General features: G+C 41.4%; 1 protein-coding gene across 1 annotated transcript in view; it reads left to right on the forward strand.

The window, feature by feature from the left end:
* Positions 1 to 1,698: 1,698 nt before the first annotated feature.
* The window catches only part of LOC140465920 (protein TANC2-like), a 1,065,959-nt gene continuing 1,050,044 nt past the window's right edge, over positions 1,699 to 17,613 (forward strand). Inside the window, exon 1 of the mRNA XM_072561864.1 lies at positions 1,699 to 1,770. The gene's annotated coding sequence lies outside the window, so the exon portion shown is untranslated. The remainder of the gene's footprint in view (positions 1,771 to 17,613) is intronic.

A 17,613-nucleotide genomic window follows, 5' to 3' on the forward strand; every position in this document is an offset into this window, starting at 1 on the left:
CAGCACCTCCTTCTCTGTAATATGAACAGTTTTCCAGATGCTGCTATTTATTCTATATCTTCCATATCCTTCTCCACAGTAAACACTGATGCAAAATATTTGTTTCTCCTCCATCTCTTGCGGTTCCACTCATAGGTAACAATGCTGATCTTTAAGTGGACATATTCTCTCCCTAGTTACCCTTTTGTCTCTAATGTATTTAATCTCTTTGGATTCTCCTTAACCCTATTTGCCAAAGCTATCTCATGTCCCCTTTTTGCTGTCCTGGTTTCTCTCTTAAGTATAGTACTGCTGCCTTTCTACTCTTCTCAGGATTCTCTCGACCTCTGCTGTTTAAACCTCATACATTCTTCCTTCTTATTCTCAACCAAAATCTCAATTTTTCTAGTCATCTAGCTTTCCCTACACCTACCTGCCTTGCCCTTCACCCCACCAGGAACATACTGTCTCTGGACTCTTGTTATCTCATTTTTGAAGGCTTTTCCAACCATACCTTTACCTGCGAACATCTGTCCCCAATCAATTTTTGAAAGTTCTTACTTAATACTGTCAAAATTGGCCTCCCTCCAATTTAGAACTTCAACTATTAGATTTGGCCTATCCTTTTCCATCACCATTATAAAACTAACAGAATTATGGTCGCTGGCCCCAAAGTGCTCCCCCAATAACATCGCCAGTCACCTGCCCTGCCTTATTTCCCAAGAGCAGGTCAAGTTTTGCATCTTCTCTATTAGGTGCATCCACATGTTGCATAAAAGAAAAATTCATTTACATACTTATCAAGTTCCTCTCCATCCAAGCCTATGGCAGGACACTATGGCAGTCCTAGTCTATGTTTGGAAAGTTAAAATCCCCTACCATAACCATCCCATTATTCTTACAGACAACTGAGATCTCCTTATGAATTTGTTGCTCAATTTCCCGCTGACTATTCCTGTCCATCCCTAAGCCACATTTCTGTAATTAGTGGAATCATCTTCTCCATGTCCACTCTAACCAGGCCTCTTAATATTCTCTAAGAGCTTATAGAATAGGAGCAAGAGAGTTTTATTGATGTTTTACTTTGTGTCTAACCCTTAGTCCCAAATGCTTACAGCAGGCAGGTCACTGCAATTGCCAGCGATGCATGGAGCAAGGAAGTGTTGGAGATAGATGCTGTCAAAAGTGTCAGGGGTCATCTACTCTTTGCAAAAAGTTCAGGGATTTCTAACTCTTGGCAAGGGTCACCATCTCTTTGCAAAGGTGTCAGGGTCAGATGTCCTTACAATGATAAGGCTCAATGAGGTGATAAGAAGGGTCTTAAAAATGTTATGAATCTCAGAAAACTAGCAACTGTTTGATTGCTGCAAATTTTATAGATTAAGTGCAGCTCCAATCGCTACAAGAAGGTTTAAGCATGATTATGTGATTAAATTCCTAAAATAGCCACATGCTTAATACAGTTTAACATGCATTTTCATGATTTAGGACATGTGTGTGATGGGCAGCACCATTTGTGCACTGCAGATCAGTGCTTACAATAAACAATATTACAGCAAAAATTAATTATCTGGGTATTTATTAAATTGTTTTCTAATAGATCTTCATATAGTGTTGGACATGTTGTGTACAGATAGATCTATAATTCCCCATATTACAATAAGGACTACGGGATTTCATTGATTGTGAGCAGGCCTGGACAAATTGAGAATATGAAATGCAGTCTGAAAATACAAGTTCTTTCTCCGTTGATTTCCTGGCTTCAACATGGTGGAGACAATCACCTTTGAGGTAGTGTTCTGTTTAATGAGCATTAGAATTCATTGAATATGTTATGAGCGCTTTGAAATGTTTATTTATTTCATTGCTTGTTGTCCCTGACTAGAATGCATTTTCGAGCTGATGTAATTCAGGATGCACACAAGGTTACCACAAAGCAGCATGACTATTGCAGTTTTAATGGCTACATAATCGATATTTTTGATATCAGCCTGTGCAGTGATTGTTACCACACGAAGTTGTTCCCATTTTGAGTCAGGAAATGTTGAGTAGCATCACTGAAACGTAAACCTCCTGACTAAAGTGGACAATTATTGCATAAATTAAGCTATTTTTGGTTCCTCGTGGGGATGTCGTGGAGGAGTTACCATTTTTGCGAGCTTGCTATGATGATTTGTTTCTCATCAGGTATCTCTTTCTTCATGCAAATTGTTGGCTAATTTATGTATTTGTAAGACCATGGGTCCTTAAATCCACAGTCAATTATGGGCCATTAACAATGCAGAAGCTTGAAATACTCAATTTTAACACAAACAAGGGATAACACGAACAGGGTAGCATGGTGGTTCAGTGATTGGCATTGCTACCTCAATGTACCAGGAACCTGGGTTTGATTCTACCCTTGGGTAGAGTTTGTCTGCATGGAGTTTGCACATTCTTCTTGTGTCTGCGTAGGTTTCTTCCGGGTGCTGTGGTTTCCTCCATAGTTCAAAGTTGTGCAGGTTAGATGGACTGGCCATGCTAAATTGCCCATTGTGTCCAAGGATGTGCAGGCTGACATGGATTAGCTATAGTAAATGCAGGGTCATAGGGATGTGATAGGGGGTGGGTCTGGTGGGATCTTCTTCAGAGGGTTGGTTTGGACTTAATGGGTTGAATGGCCTGCTTCCCCACTGTAGGGATTCTACGGCTTTTGCATTTGATGTGCAAAAATATTTACATATCCTATCATTCTTCAATAGTGGTCACCTTCATAATTGCAGAATTAGTTCAGTATGCAAAACAGGACAATAGCAAACAGATAAATGCTACATCTTGCAACAAACAGAGTTGACGATTCATTGACTTGGTATTTACTTTCTCCAATAGTATGAAAATGGATCATTTTTGCTTGTTCAAATGTTTCACTGATTGAACAGCCGCTACTCCTGTCTGTCTTCTGCTTGCATAATGGGAGTAAACATTCTTTTTATTTGTTTGGCCTGGATTTTAAATGTTGAATTCAAAAGAGGCAGGTTAGGTTGGTGCAACCTGTAGTAGTATGATGATATTTTACAAGGCAAAATACATGTTCAAAGCTGAAAAGGAAATTATTGGTTCTGTCCTTGTTGTCATGGCTCTGGCTTCAGAAAATATTTTGATTGGCTGGTTTTGGTCTCCAGCATCATGATGGCAGTGTGGTTGCTAGGAGAATGCTTGTTGTTTAACACAAGATAGTAACTGGTAGGAAGGTAAAAGGGAAAACAGCTCCTTGAAAATTCAGCAGGTTTGCTGTGATCACATATGGAACAGAAAGAAAACATGAAATATAAGCATATCTTGCTTCTGAGGAGATCAATGTAATTTTTGGTCTAAATGAAATATGTACAGAAATATATATGCACATAACATAACCAAGGATTTCAAATAACATAATCTATTCCTGATTCTGTGTTACAATGGATTCAATTAAATTAAATAGAACTCACATTTAATTTCAATAAATAACTCTGAATTGCAGTACCTGAAATCATATTAGCAACTGCAACTTAATAGCCTGAAACAGCTGTGAGATGACTGACCTGTCAATCTGTTTTTTGGCTATGCTTGTTGAGATGGCAATTTTGCCGTGGATTTGTGTTTGGATACCCATTTCCTCCTCAAACATTGTTGCAGGATCTTCTTGAACTACAGAAACAGATTCATTTGATCTTATTTTGATGTCAGGTCTCCAATATTTGAACATACTCACAAAATCTTAGAATATTGACACCTGTGAAAACAAATTCCTATGGGACACTTTATATATGTGACTTTGCTATGTTTCCAAATACAGCACTTTGCTATAAGGTGTTGTTGAGATTTCCACTCTGTATATATGTATATATCTTTTTATCTCTCTCTCTATTTCCATGTCTTTCTCCATCATTAATTACAACGTGAGCAGATAAATGTGACTGAAACTCCAGTACCAAAACAGAGTACGGATGCACAGTCAGAGGTACCATATTTTGAATGGAATGTTAAACCCAGACCTCACCTGCTCTGTCAGGAGGATATAAAAATTCCTGTGACACTACATTGATGAGCATTCCATCTACAGAATGTGCAACCTACAGAACATGGTCTGCAGTGGTTCAAAAAGACTAGATCACCACCACCTTCTCAATGGCAACCAAGAATGGGCAATACTTGGCTCAGGAGAAAGTGAGGACTACAGATGCTGGAGATCAGAGCTTAAAAATATGTTGCTGGAAAAGCGCAGCAGGTCAGGCAGCATCAAAGGAACAGGAGAATCGATGTTTCGGGCATAAGCCATTCTTCAGGAATGACTGCTCTAATAACATGTTTGTTGGGAAGCAACCCTTCAGCTCATTGAGTCTGTTCCACCAAAATATATCCTACTTCCTATATTAGTCCTACTTTCCTGCACTTAGCCCATAGCCTTGAATATAATGACATTTCAAATGGTCATCCAAATACTTTTTAAAGGTTGTGAGGTCACCCACCACATCTACCCTCCCAGGCAGTGCACTCCAGACATCCCCATCTCCTGGGTAAGAAAAACCTTTCTTCAAAACCCTCCAAATTATCCAAGATGTCAGCACCGGTGTTGTAGTTAGTGATTGTGCTCCTGAGCTTGTCTGCACCTGACCAGAGACATCCTGTTTTCTCTTTCCTTTTTAATTTTTTGCTTTTTCTTTCCTTTCTGCATCTTCGAGGCCAGAGTGGTGTCGGGAGGGTGTTGGCTGCAGGGGCTGCATTGTTGGCAGCACTGATCGGGACTGCTGGTGGCAGCAGGAGTGCCTGAAGCAGGGACTTCTGGCAGCAGTAGGCCCAGATCCTGGACTTGTGGGAGTGCCCAGAGGAGGAAGTCCGAGGAGTAGTAGGCCCGGAGTCTGGACTCGAGACTACGGGAAGCACTGGCTGCGGCTGTAGTGATGTCTGGAGTGGGGACTCCTGACTGTGGTAGGCCTGAGCCCTGGACCCATTGGCAGGGTAGGGGGCTGGGGTGCCAGCTGCAGTGGTGGTGATGCGTGGAGCAGGATCTACTGACTGTGATAGGCCTAGAGCCTAGACTCTAGGCGGCAGTGGCAAAGGGTCGGCTGCGATGGTGAGGGTGTCTGGAGTGGGGACTCTTGGAGGAGTTGGCAAGGCAGCGGCAGCAGTGGAGCCAGGATCTCCTCGGGTATCAGCGTCTTCATTGCTGTACCCAGTGCAGGAACTCCTCAAGGCCTTGCAGAGACCTTGCAGAAGCCCTGGTGTCATGCTTGAGATCCAATTTGAACAGAATTTTAAAAAAATTCTTAATGTAACTCAAAATGATGCTGCATTGTGGCGATAAAACACTTTTCACTGTGCCTTCCTAGATAAATGTGACAATAAAATTATTCAAACCTCCTGCCTTTCACTTTATAAGTGTACCTCATATTCTTGAGCCTTTGACTAAAGGGAACAGGTGCTTTCTATCCATTGTGTCCATGCTCCTCATAATCTTACACATCTCAATCAGGTTCTCCATCCATCTTCTCTGCTCAAACGAAAACATCCCGAGCCAATCCAGCCTCTCTTCATTGCTGAAACGTTCCATCCCAGGCAACATTCTGATGAATCTCCTCTGCACTCCCTCAGTGTAATTACCCCCCTGCTACAGTCTGGTGACCAGAATAGCATATAATACTCTAGCTTTGGCCTAAGCAAACTTCTGTACTGCTCCCACGCAGCCTCTGTGTTCTTATAATCTATGCTTTGACTAATAAGGGGAAGCACCCTCCATGATTTCTTAACTACACTATTAACCTGCCCTGTTGCCTTCAGGAATCTGTGAACATGCACTCCTAGATCGTTCTTTTCCTCTGAGCTTCCTAGTGTCCTGCCATTCATTGAGTAGTTCTTCTTTTTGTTCCTTCTTCCAAAGTGCATTGTCTCACATTTGTCAGAGTTACTTTCCATCTGCCACTGCTCTATCAGTTATATCCTCCTGGAGCCTAAGATCGTCCTCCCCACTGTCAACCACCTGCTGATAATTGTGTTATCCACATACTTATGCATCATCCCCCACAACCGCATTCTATTGTACATCATTTATGAATATCACAAAATAATTAGGGACACAGCACTGATCCTTATGGTACATCACTGGATATCATCCTCCAGTCACACAAAATCCTTCTATCACTATATTCTGTTTCCTGTCACGAAGCCACTTTTGGATCCAACTTGCCAAGTTACCATGGATTTCATAAGCCTTTGCTTTCTTCATTAGTTTCCTATAAGATTTTGTCAAAGGCCTTGCTGAAATATACATGAACTACATTAACTGCGCTATGCACAAATGACCACGTCCTCAAACAATTCAATCAAATTTATGAGGTATGACCTCCCTCTGACAAAACCATGCTGACTATCCCTGATCAATTCTTGCCTCTCTAAATGGAGACTAGTTTTCTCCTTCACTATTTTCTTCAATAGTTTCCTGACCACTGATGGGAGGCTCACTGATGTAGTCCTCTGGTCTATTTCCATCAACCTACTTGTAAAGTGGAACCACGTTAACTGTCCTCTAATCCTCTGGTATCTCTCCTGTGTCCAGAGTCAATTAAAAATTGGGTCATGACCTGTATTAGAGTCATAGAGTCATAGAGATGTACAGCATGGACACAGACCCTTTGGTCCAACCTATCCATGCCGACCAGATATCCCAACCTAATCTAGTCCCAACTGCCAGTACCCGGCCCATATCCCTCCAAACCCTTCCTATTCATATACCCATCCAAATGCCTCTTAAAAGTTGCAATTGTACCAGCCTCCACCACTTCCTCTGGCAGCTCATTCCATACACATACCACCCTCTGCATGAAAAAGTTGCCCCTTAGGTCTCTTTTATATCTTTCCCCTCTCACCCTAAACCTATGCCCTCTAGTTCTGGACTCCCCGACCCCAGGGAAAAGATTTTGTCTATTTATCCTATCCATGCCCCTCATAATTTTGTAAACCTCTATAAGATTACCCCTCAGCCTCCGATACTCCAGGGAAAACAGCCCCAGACTGTTCAGCCTCTCCCTATAGCTCAAATCCGCCAACTCTGGCAACATCCTTATAAATCTTTTCTGAACTCTTTCAAGTTCACAACATCTTTTCAATAGGAAGGAGACTAGAATTGCATGCAATAATGCAACAGTGGCCTAACCAATGTCCTGTACTGCTGCAACATGACCTCCCAACTCCTGTACTCAATACTCTGGCCAATAAAGGAAAGCATACCAAATACCTTCTTCACTATCTTATCTACCTGCGATTCCACTTTCAAGGAGCTATGAACCTGCACTCCAAGGTCTCTTTGTTCAGCAACACTGCCTAGGACCTTAGCATTAAGTGTATAAGTCCTGCTAAGATTTGCTTCCCCAAAATGCAGCACCTCGCATTTATCTGAATTAAACTCCAGCTGCCACTTCTCAGCCCATTGGCCCATCTGGTCCAGATCCTGTTGTATTATTTCCAGTCTTGTTTCCCACAGCAGCCTGGGTTACAATTCATCAGAATCTGGGACTTGTCCACTTTTAAATCTCCCCAAACCTCCAATACCCCTTCACTTCTTATATCACTCTGTTCAAGAACTTCACATTCCATCTTCTCAAACTCTCCATTTACATCCTTCTTCTCCTGACTGAAGACAGATGTGAAGTATTCATTAACACTCTAACAATGTCATGCAGCTTCATGCATAGATTGCCCCTTTCATCCTTAATGGGCCCTACTGTTTCCCTGGTTATTCTTTTTCCCTCGACATAGTTGTTGAATAGTTTTGGATTCTGCTTAATGTTACCCACCAGTGATTTCTCATGCCTCCTCATGGCTCTTCTAGTTGATTTCTTGTGATCCCCCTTGCACTTGCTATACTCCTCTAGGGCCTCCATTGTTTTACTGTTATATTGTTGTACTCCTTTGCACCTGTTAGACATCTCCCTTCTGCTTTTAACCAGCCCTGAATATTCCTGGGCATCCATTGTTGTTCATACATTTCACCCTAAAAGGAACATGTTGTGCCTGTATTCTCTCCAATATCTGTTTTGTTGTAGATTTACCCTCAGGTATCTGCTTCCAGTCTATTTTGGGCAGATCTTGCTTTTTTTTTTGCAGACCTTTTCCATAACAAATTTAAAACATGCAGTATTGTGGCCGCTTTCACTAAAATGTCCCTCATTGTCACTTCGACTGAGTTAGATGCAGCATTGCACTGTGCTTTGTCAGACCTTCTTTATATTGATGTTAAAATACTTTCCAGTGTACATTTCAAACAATCTGCTCCTTCTTAACCCTTTATAATATGATTATTCCAATTAATATTGTGGTAGTTGAAATCCCCTAAGATAATCACCCTATTCTTATTTTTATACACCTCAGTGAATTGACTCTATTGTCTCTATTGGTCTCTATTGAACTAACACACTATGTCCCCTGCCTCTGTTGAACTTTTTGTGATATTTTATAGGGAGTCCTAGTTCACAAATCTCTTAAGGTTAATGTGTAGGTTTAGTTGGCAGTTAGGAACACAAATGCAATGTTAACATTCATTTTGAGGGGGCTAGAATATAAGAATAGGGATGCACTGCTGAGACTGTTAAGGCTCTGGTCAGACTGCATTGAAAATATTGAGTACCTTTGGGCCTCTAATCTAAGAAAGGATGTGTTGGCTTTGGAGAGTGTCGACATGAGACTTGCAAGAATGATCCTGGAATGAATGGCTTGCCATATGAGGAGCATTTGAGAACTTCAGGTTTGTATTTGATAGAGTTTAACAGGATGAAGGGGTATCTGATTAAAACTTACAGAATACTGAGAGGCCTGGATAGAAAGGACATGGAGAAAATGTTTCCACTAGTGGGAGAGACTAGGGCCTAAGGGCAAGGCCTCAGAGTGAAAAGATGACACTTCAGAACTGAGATAAGAAGGAATTTCTTCAGCCAGCGGGTGGTTTTTTTGATGAGTTTAGATTCCCTACAGTATGGAAACAGGCCATTTGACCCAACAAGTCCACATCAACTCTCCAAAGAATAATCCACCCAGACCCATTCCTCGACTAGTGCACCTAACACTATGGGCAATTTAGCATGACCAATTCACCTCAGCTGTGAGGAAACCCACACAGACAAATGTGGAAAATGTACAAAGTCCACACAGATAGTTGCCCAAGGCAGGAATCGAATCCAGGTTCCTGGTGCTGTGAGGCAGCAGTGCTAACCACTGAATCACAGTGCCGCACCATGGCAAATCTGTAAAATTTACTACCACAGAAAGCTGAAGTCATTGAGTACGTTTAAGGCAGAGATAGATAGGTTCTTGACTAGTGAGTGGATCAAGGGTTACAGGAGAAGGCAGGAGAATGGGATTAAGAAACATAGCAGCCATGACTGAATAGTGGAGCACACTCAATCAGCCAAATGGCCTAATTCTATTCCAACATCCTATGATCTTATCTTTGTATTATAGTTTAATATAGTTTATATTGCAGTCAGAACAATTCTTGACTGAGAAAATATTAAAACAAGGACATATATCTTTGGTAATATATACTCTAAAAGATGGAAAAATTAATAATATCTTGTAACAACATATAGCTTCGACAAACATAGGGGAATCTTATAGCAGCCTGACTAACATGACCTATGGTGAGCAATGTGGCAAAATTATGTGGGAAGTCCATTGAGAAGTCTATCTCAATGTCAGGAGCCACTCACAGCATCTTTTAAGAAAGTCTGAGCATTGAGGCGATGTTCTCTCCAGGACAAAAGCTATGGGGAGAAAATGGAAATAGGATACTAAATTTGATGATCAACCATGATCACATTGAAAGGTGGAACAGCCTTGAAGGGCTGGATGGCCTATTCCTGCTCTTATTCTCTATGGTTCCAAGGAATTGCTCAATTGCTTGCCTGTATATAGCGCACTTCTAAAAGATAATAGGAGAAAGTGAGGACTGCAAATGCTGGAGATCAGAGCTGAAAAACGTGTTGCTGGAAAAGCGCAGCAGGTCAGGCAGCATCCAAGGAGCAGGAGAATCAACATTTCGGGCATAAGCCCTTCTTCAGGAATGAGGATAATAGATAATAGCAAGATGTGGTATCTGATGGGCATTGGGATTAAGTAATGGTGACTTAGAGAAGGTGCTTAGATGGGATGTAACTAAGGACAGGTAAGACATGGTGTTATATGGGAGGGAGTATCAGCAATGTCAAATATGTGTTGTGGGCAATGTGGCTTTGTGGTTGCTGTTCCATCACATTGCTAGTGAGGGACAGCACCATATTGCTAATACTTATTTGGTTTCTCAGTGGCCTTTTATAGAGAGTGTGGGCACCAAAGATATCAGTCTTAAGGAGTTATGTGGTGAATAGCAAGTTCTTCCAGGAATGGCACATGGTAATTTTTGGGTAGAATTGGGCAAGATGGGAATCATAGGGCAGGGTAGATAGCTTACAAAGCAAATTTGTTAAGAGATGGCAAGGAACTTTGTAAGCGCGAAACATTAAAAAAAACCCAATGAAATTGGCACTTAGCCAAAACGAAATAAGGTTTAGCCCATAGCAATATTTCATATATAAAGACATGGCAACTAATGGAATATATAAAATTAAGCAAGACAAATTGATTGAGAAGGCAAGATATAAGCAGGTAAGATAATGAAAGTCTGGCAAGTGTAATGAGAATAGTGACTGACACATTTCCAAGAAGTTATATTTGTTCTTGCCTATGAACAGTTAACTGCATTTGATAGTCTGGCTATTACACAAGGCATCAGGATGATGTGTGGGATTTGAGTAAAGATCTCCAAACATCATTCACCTCTGTACAATCAGTTAATAAGATCACTTAGCAGTCCAGGGATGACTTGCATCTAATGTCACATTCAGCATGACATTAATGTTTATTTGGCAAATCCCTGCATGATCAAATTTAATAAACTGAACACAGCGTCTGGACAGTTGATCTCCCACAAAGTCCTGTTTTCTCAATTCTCAAATGGCCAGCATTTCAGAAGAGGGCAATGAACTTCTTCAACAATGCTGTGAAACCCTCCTTGAGGCATCTTAATGTTGATATTAATGATGAGGAAAAGTCGTTACCTTACATTCAAAATAGTAACAACATACTTATCAAGTTGCACAGCACTTTGAGTCCAAGCACCTTACTGATGAGGCAGGAAGCAAAAAAAGGAAGCCAATCCATCTCTCCAGATCCCACCACCTGATGGGACATATGACCCATGTGCCTAAACTCTGGGAATCAAGAATCAGAATATAGTGCTGAATTGCCCATAGTGTTCAGGGATGTGTAGGTTTGGTGCATTAGTCAGAGGTAAATATAGGGTAGGGGGAATGGGTCTGGGTAGGTTACTTATTGGAGGGTCAATGTGGACTTGTTGGGCTGAAGGGCCTGTTTCCACACTTGTAGGGATTTTATGATCAATGTCCATAGCTGGAATTCACAAGCCTGAATAGATGTTATCCTTGAATCATTAAAGTTCTCTGAGAATTCTCAGACCAGTTTTCAGCATTAAGGCACATTCCAGTCTTGTCAGGGCAAATGTTCCAGTGGCCTTAAATTGAAGTGGATTCCTTCTCTTTGACCAGTGGGTAAATATTTCCCATCCTTCTGGCTGGTAGTCAGAAGAAAAACAATCTTTCGCTCTGCATTGGTGTTGGTCTGGCTATCTATCTTTTTATCACCCCTTCTGTGCTCCTGTTCAAAGTGTAAAGACAGAAAGTTTGCAATGAAAAGAAAATTACTTCTGCGTTTGTTTTCAGATGTTAAATCTGGTGCAAATAGCATTTGACCTGGCCCCTGGTCCACATGGCAACCAAGACACACAAGTTTATTGTGGGACAGAATGTATAACAAATCATATGACTCTATTCATTACTCCAAAAGCTGGGTTAAAAGTTGAAAACTTTTATGAAACTTCACATTCGCAACAAGAGTAAACACATTGATCAGAAGGATTGAAAGTTACGGTAAAGTGAAGGGAACTGTTCCATTTGGTTTGAGCTAATTAAGGACTAGGGAGCAATAGTACTTTGTGAGAATTACCACAAGATCCCTCTGGTAAAGGGAGAATATGAGAATCTTTTAAATTAATGAATTGCATGGTAATAAAGTACACTCAGGTTTCTTTATAATACATTCTGGTTTCCATTTTCTGTATTATATCATATGTTTTGATTTGTATTATTTACCAAATTAAGCTTGCCCTGGGTATGTGTGTTTTGGTAAATACAGTAGATTAGATTAGATTAGATTAGATTACTTACAGTGTGGAAACAGGCCCTTCGGCCCAAAAAGTCCACATCAACCCGCCGAAGCGCAACCCAACCAGACCGATTTCCCTATATTTACCCCTTCACATAGGAATTGTCTATAAATTTGAAGATGATCCAAGATAATGCCAGAAATAAAGCTAATAGAATCAGATTGATTACTTGTTTAAAGTGAAAAGGGAAAGTTTTCAAATGCTTTAAGATGAATTAGCTAGTGAAATTATCCAGCATCTATCTGTATAGATTTACATAATTATAGCAAATATGAGGGAAAGGGAAATCGTAATCTTATCTCTTTTTGATGAAGAGCTGACTGTTCCAATTTCAGGACATGCTACAATCTATACATTTAATTCACTACAAACAAATATTGAATACCAAGGAGAAGGCTGAAAAATTGGATAAACACCTAAAAATACAGCCTTGGCTTAATGTCCAGTCTGCATCTCATGTAAGGCTAAGGCCAAGGTTAAATTACAGTTGTAGAATGGAATCCAGTGTGCTTTGCTTTCTAAGCTCTCTTGAGCATAAAGGATTTGGAGAGCAGGAGATGGTCAATTCAAAATGTGTGTTGAGCACTGATGTAAGAGACCTTTCTCAGATGTAGTCTGAGCCTGTGAAGACAATTGCATCATTTACATAATTTACTTTTTATTGCTGAAAAAAGGCACTAGTGAGTGAATCACAAATGAGTTTTTGGCATTGCCCTAACAACCTGAGTTTTGATGGTATACCTATACTCCAGAAGTCTGCTAACAATACCTCATCCTTCAGTTAGACACTTTGCAATCTTCTAGAGAGGTGTGAATTTTTGGAATTCGCTACCTCACAGAACTATGGCTGCTTAATGTTCATTACTAATGCTTGAGATCAACAGAATTTTGGGAATTAAATTAATTAAGGAATTTGGGGACAAGGCAGAGCAGTGGATGTGGTTTTGAAGATCATCCATAAATGATTAGATTCCCTACAGTATGGACACAGGCCCTTCAGCCCAACAAGTCAATACCAACCATCTGAAGAGTAACCCACTCAGACCCATTCCCCTACCCTATATTTACCCCTGATGAACATACCTAGCACTATGTGCACTTTAGCATGGCCAATTCACCTGACCAGCACATCGTTGGGTTATGGGAGGAAACAGGAGCACTCGGAGGAAACCCACACAGACACAGGGAGAATGTGCAAACTCCACACAGACAGTCAACCAGTGCAGGAATTGAACCCAGGTCTCTGTTGCTGTGAGGCAGCAGTGCTAACCACTGAGCCAGCGTGTCACCCCAAAGTCCCAAACTGATGGAATAGAGTTAAAGATGACCTACTCCTTCTATTTCTTTTGTTCTCATGTTCTTAACATTGAGTCCAACAACTGTAAATTACAATCATTGCCCCTTTTGCTTTCTGCAGTAGATACTGGTAATAATTGTGCTGTTGCCATTTACTCCTTCTTTGGACTAATTCTTTGTACCTTTACTTGTTCCATTGCAATCTCTTCCTGCTTTTCCCCATTTTTGCATTTCAATCTCCCCTGTGTATCACCCTATCAAAGATCTTCCTTTCAGGCCTTTCCTCTCCTCATCCTTTCCTGCTTCTGTTCTTTCTAAAGCCTACACATTCTGCTTATTTCTAGTTTTAATGAAAAGTCATTGATCTGAAATCTTGACTTTAGTTTCTCTTCACAGATTGTCACTGTATTTCTAACTATTCCTAGCATTTAATTTTTGTATTTCCATTTTGCAAAGGACTATGTAGAACAGACAACTCAAAATCAGGTCATTCCACCTATCAGGTTGATACCTGCATTCATGCACTAGAATGTTGTTCTGCATGTAATTCCATCAGCACAAGTGCATAATTCCTTCTCCTTCACATACTTATTTAGCTTGCCTCTAATTTCATCTATAAAGAGAGAAGTGGAATCCACCATACCAGGAACAGATGTAAAAAAACAATATTCTACCCATGAGGTTTCTACTCTATTTTAGTGTAAAAGATTGGCCAGGGTACCAGAGGGAATTCTAGTGCACTTTTAATCAACCCGAGAGTGCGGGGCCTTTGAGTACAATATTATAGGGATTTGAGCAATGTGTGCAATGGTGGGATTTCTGGACGAATCACACAAGATGTCCCATGAGGCCTATCTCAATGTCAGGAGTGGCTCATTGCATTTTTCTGCTTTGTCAAGTAGCAAAGCAGGTTTCTGCTATGTTTGGGTCTAATTATAAATTATAAAAAGACCATGAAGTAAGCCTGTAGAAATTTGAACCAGAAACAGTTTATTATATGTCTTTACAGCTACACAGTCAAACTTGGACAAGCAGGAGACTGGAAGAACACAGCAAGCTCGGCGTGGGTCAATGTTTTGGGTATAAACCTTCTTCAGGAATGGAGGTGTGGTAGGGGGAGCTGCGCATAAAGGGGAGAGAAGGGTTTTGAGTGGAGAGAGGGGCAGAATGGTGAGGAAGCGATAGGTGAACTCAAGTGGATGGTACAATTCGGTTGGTCGATGGGAGGAATGAATCTGGTTGATAGCTGGAAGGGAGGTGCAGGGCCTGGAAAGGGAGTCGGGGGATGGGTGGGAAGGCTATTTGAAATTGGAGAACTCTTTGTTTGAGTCCTCCAGGCTGTAGGCTGCCCAGGTGGAAGGTAAGGTATTGTTCCTTCAATTTGCATTCTGATTCACTATGGTAATGGAAGACGCTGAGGATGGACATGTCGGAAAGGGAGTGGAAATGGGAATTGAAATGGGTGGTGACTGGGAGGTCAGACTAGTCCTAACTGGTCTGGCTGAGATGCTGGGCGAAACGTTCCCTTAGTTTATTGTTGATCTCACCATTATGGAGAAGACAACATCGGGAGCACCGGATTCAGTAAACTAGATTGGAGAGATACAGATGAACCTCTGTTTCATCTGGAAGGACTGTTTGGAGCCCTGGATGGAGATGAAGGAGGTGGTGTGCCGGCAGATTTTGCATCTTTTACGGTTACGGAGAAGGTACAGGGGAAGGGGGCACAGGGTGGGGTTTGGTGGGTAGTATGGACTGAACCAAAGAATGATGAAGCAAACGGTCTCCCAAGCATCCCAGATGTCCACCTATTTTAAATAACATTCTTTTCTCCCCTCTGTCTTCCAGGTAGCCCTCCACCACACCTCCTCCATTCCCCGCTCTACTATCCTAAACCCTCATTTCCTCTAAACACAATAAAGGCAGGGTCCCATTTGTCCTCACTTTCCACCTCCACATCCTACGTGTCATCCTCAAACACCTCTGCCAAATCCGATTAGACCCCACCACCAACAAGACCTTCCCTTCCCTCTCTGCCTTCCAGAAGAACCATTCCCTTTGTCACTCCTTGGTTTATGTCACACTCCCCACCAACGTCCCAGCCCTTGGTACCTTGCCCTGAAACAGACATTCACCTGCATCTCCTCCGACCTATTTTACTGCATCCAGTGCTCACAATATGGTCTTCTCTACATCGGTGGGACCAAACATAAACTAAGGGAATGTTTCACTGAGCATCTCAGCCAGGCTGGTAAGGGCCAGCCTGACCTCCTGGGCACCACCCATTTCAATTCCCCTTCCCACTCTCTTTCTGACATGCCCATCCTCAGCCTCAACACTAAATTCTCCAATTTCAAACAACCTACTCCCAGCCCTGACTCCCTTTTAAGACCCGCCTCCCCCCTTCCATTCCACTTACTGACCCTTCCTTCCATCTACCAACTGGATTCATTCCTTCCATTGACCTACCTGGTTGTACCCACCACCTATGTTCACCTATCACTACTTCACCTTTCTGCCCTCTCCCACCCAACCCCCCCCCCCCGCCACCTTTATCTGCAGCTCCCCCTGCCCCTACCTCCATTCCTGAAGAAGGGTTATACCTGAAACATTGACTTCTCCATCTCCTAATGCTGCCTAGCCTGCGGTCTTCTTCCAGCCTCAGTTTTGAGGTTTTTCTGTCCCAGATCTTCCTGGGCAGTTTTGGTTCGAAAATTAAATCTCACAGCTGTATACAAATCAAACTTAAGGTTTAATAACTTTTGATAAATCATTGTTTCACAAATCAAAGTCAATTATGCTGGAATTGTTGACCCTGACTGATTATATTATAAGCTTTCATTCCTACAGTTATTATTTCTTTAATAATGTATTCTGGCACTTTCCCAAAAATAGACATTAGGCTGACTGACCTATACTTTTCTAATTTTTTGTCTCTCTTCTCTATTAAGTAAAGACATTAAATTGCAGTTTTCTGATTCATTGGAGCTTTTCCAGAATCTGGGAACTTTTGGAAAGTCTTCCTTTGTTCCTTTCCCTGTCACATTGGGGAACCAAAGGCTCTTATTTCTTATGAGAAAGGTCCTGTTGTTACTCCATTCTGAACTCCGCAAGGACAAGGCCAGTTCAGTACAAGTGACTTTGTTCACTTGAGAAACTGCTAATATTTTGATTTTAGAATGTTTCATTCCTTATATTGACTAAAATACTCACTAGCTTCTGAGGAGTGTTAAAGGACGAATAGAATAAAATCCCTTACAGTGTAGAAACAGGCCCTTAGGCCCAACAAGTCCACACTGACCCTCCGAAGAGTAACCCACTCAGACCCATTCTCCTACTATCTTATATTTACCCCCAACCTACGTATCCCTGAACACCATGGGCAATTTCGCATGGCCAGTTCACCTAACCTGCACATCTTTGGATTGTGAGAGGAAACTGGAGCACCTAGAACAAACCCCCACAGACATGAGGAGAATGTGCAAACTCCACATAGACAGTTGATTAAGGCTGGAATTGAACCTGGCTCCCTGGTTCTGTGAGGCAGCAGCAGTAACCACTGTGCCACTGTGCCATGTAATAGTGTACATTTATCATGGTGCTTGGCACTTTGTCCGTTTTGCCAACTAAATACTTTGACATTAATTCACACATTTGCTTGTTGACATTAAATCAGTTTATTAAAACAAGTGGTATTTCCCAACAGGAAAATATATTCATGCATAGTGGCAGCTTCTGCAACCCTTCAGCAAATAATAACACTTAGTCTACTGGCAATTTTCTATTCCAACCAGATTCACCAGCAACAGCCACACTGGAAAATAACAGGCTCAATTGTGCAGATTTATCGTTTTCTGTTCTTCATATGAAAAATAATGGACACCTGGGAATGAGTGCAAAAGCAATAACCTTTAGTTGAGCCATTATTCACAGTGCCATGCTGCTTTATATTTACCAGACCTTTGAATATTTGTATGGTTTCACTGCTTCCATAATAAGAATATAAAACCATTGCAGTTCAAATTCAATTAAGCAGCTCAGACAGTGCCAGA

This window comes from Chiloscyllium punctatum, chromosome 42 (assembly GCF_047496795.1).
Source record: "Chiloscyllium punctatum isolate Juve2018m chromosome 42, sChiPun1.3, whole genome shotgun sequence".
Classification (NCBI taxonomy): domain Eukaryota; kingdom Metazoa; phylum Chordata; class Chondrichthyes; order Orectolobiformes; family Hemiscylliidae; genus Chiloscyllium; species Chiloscyllium punctatum.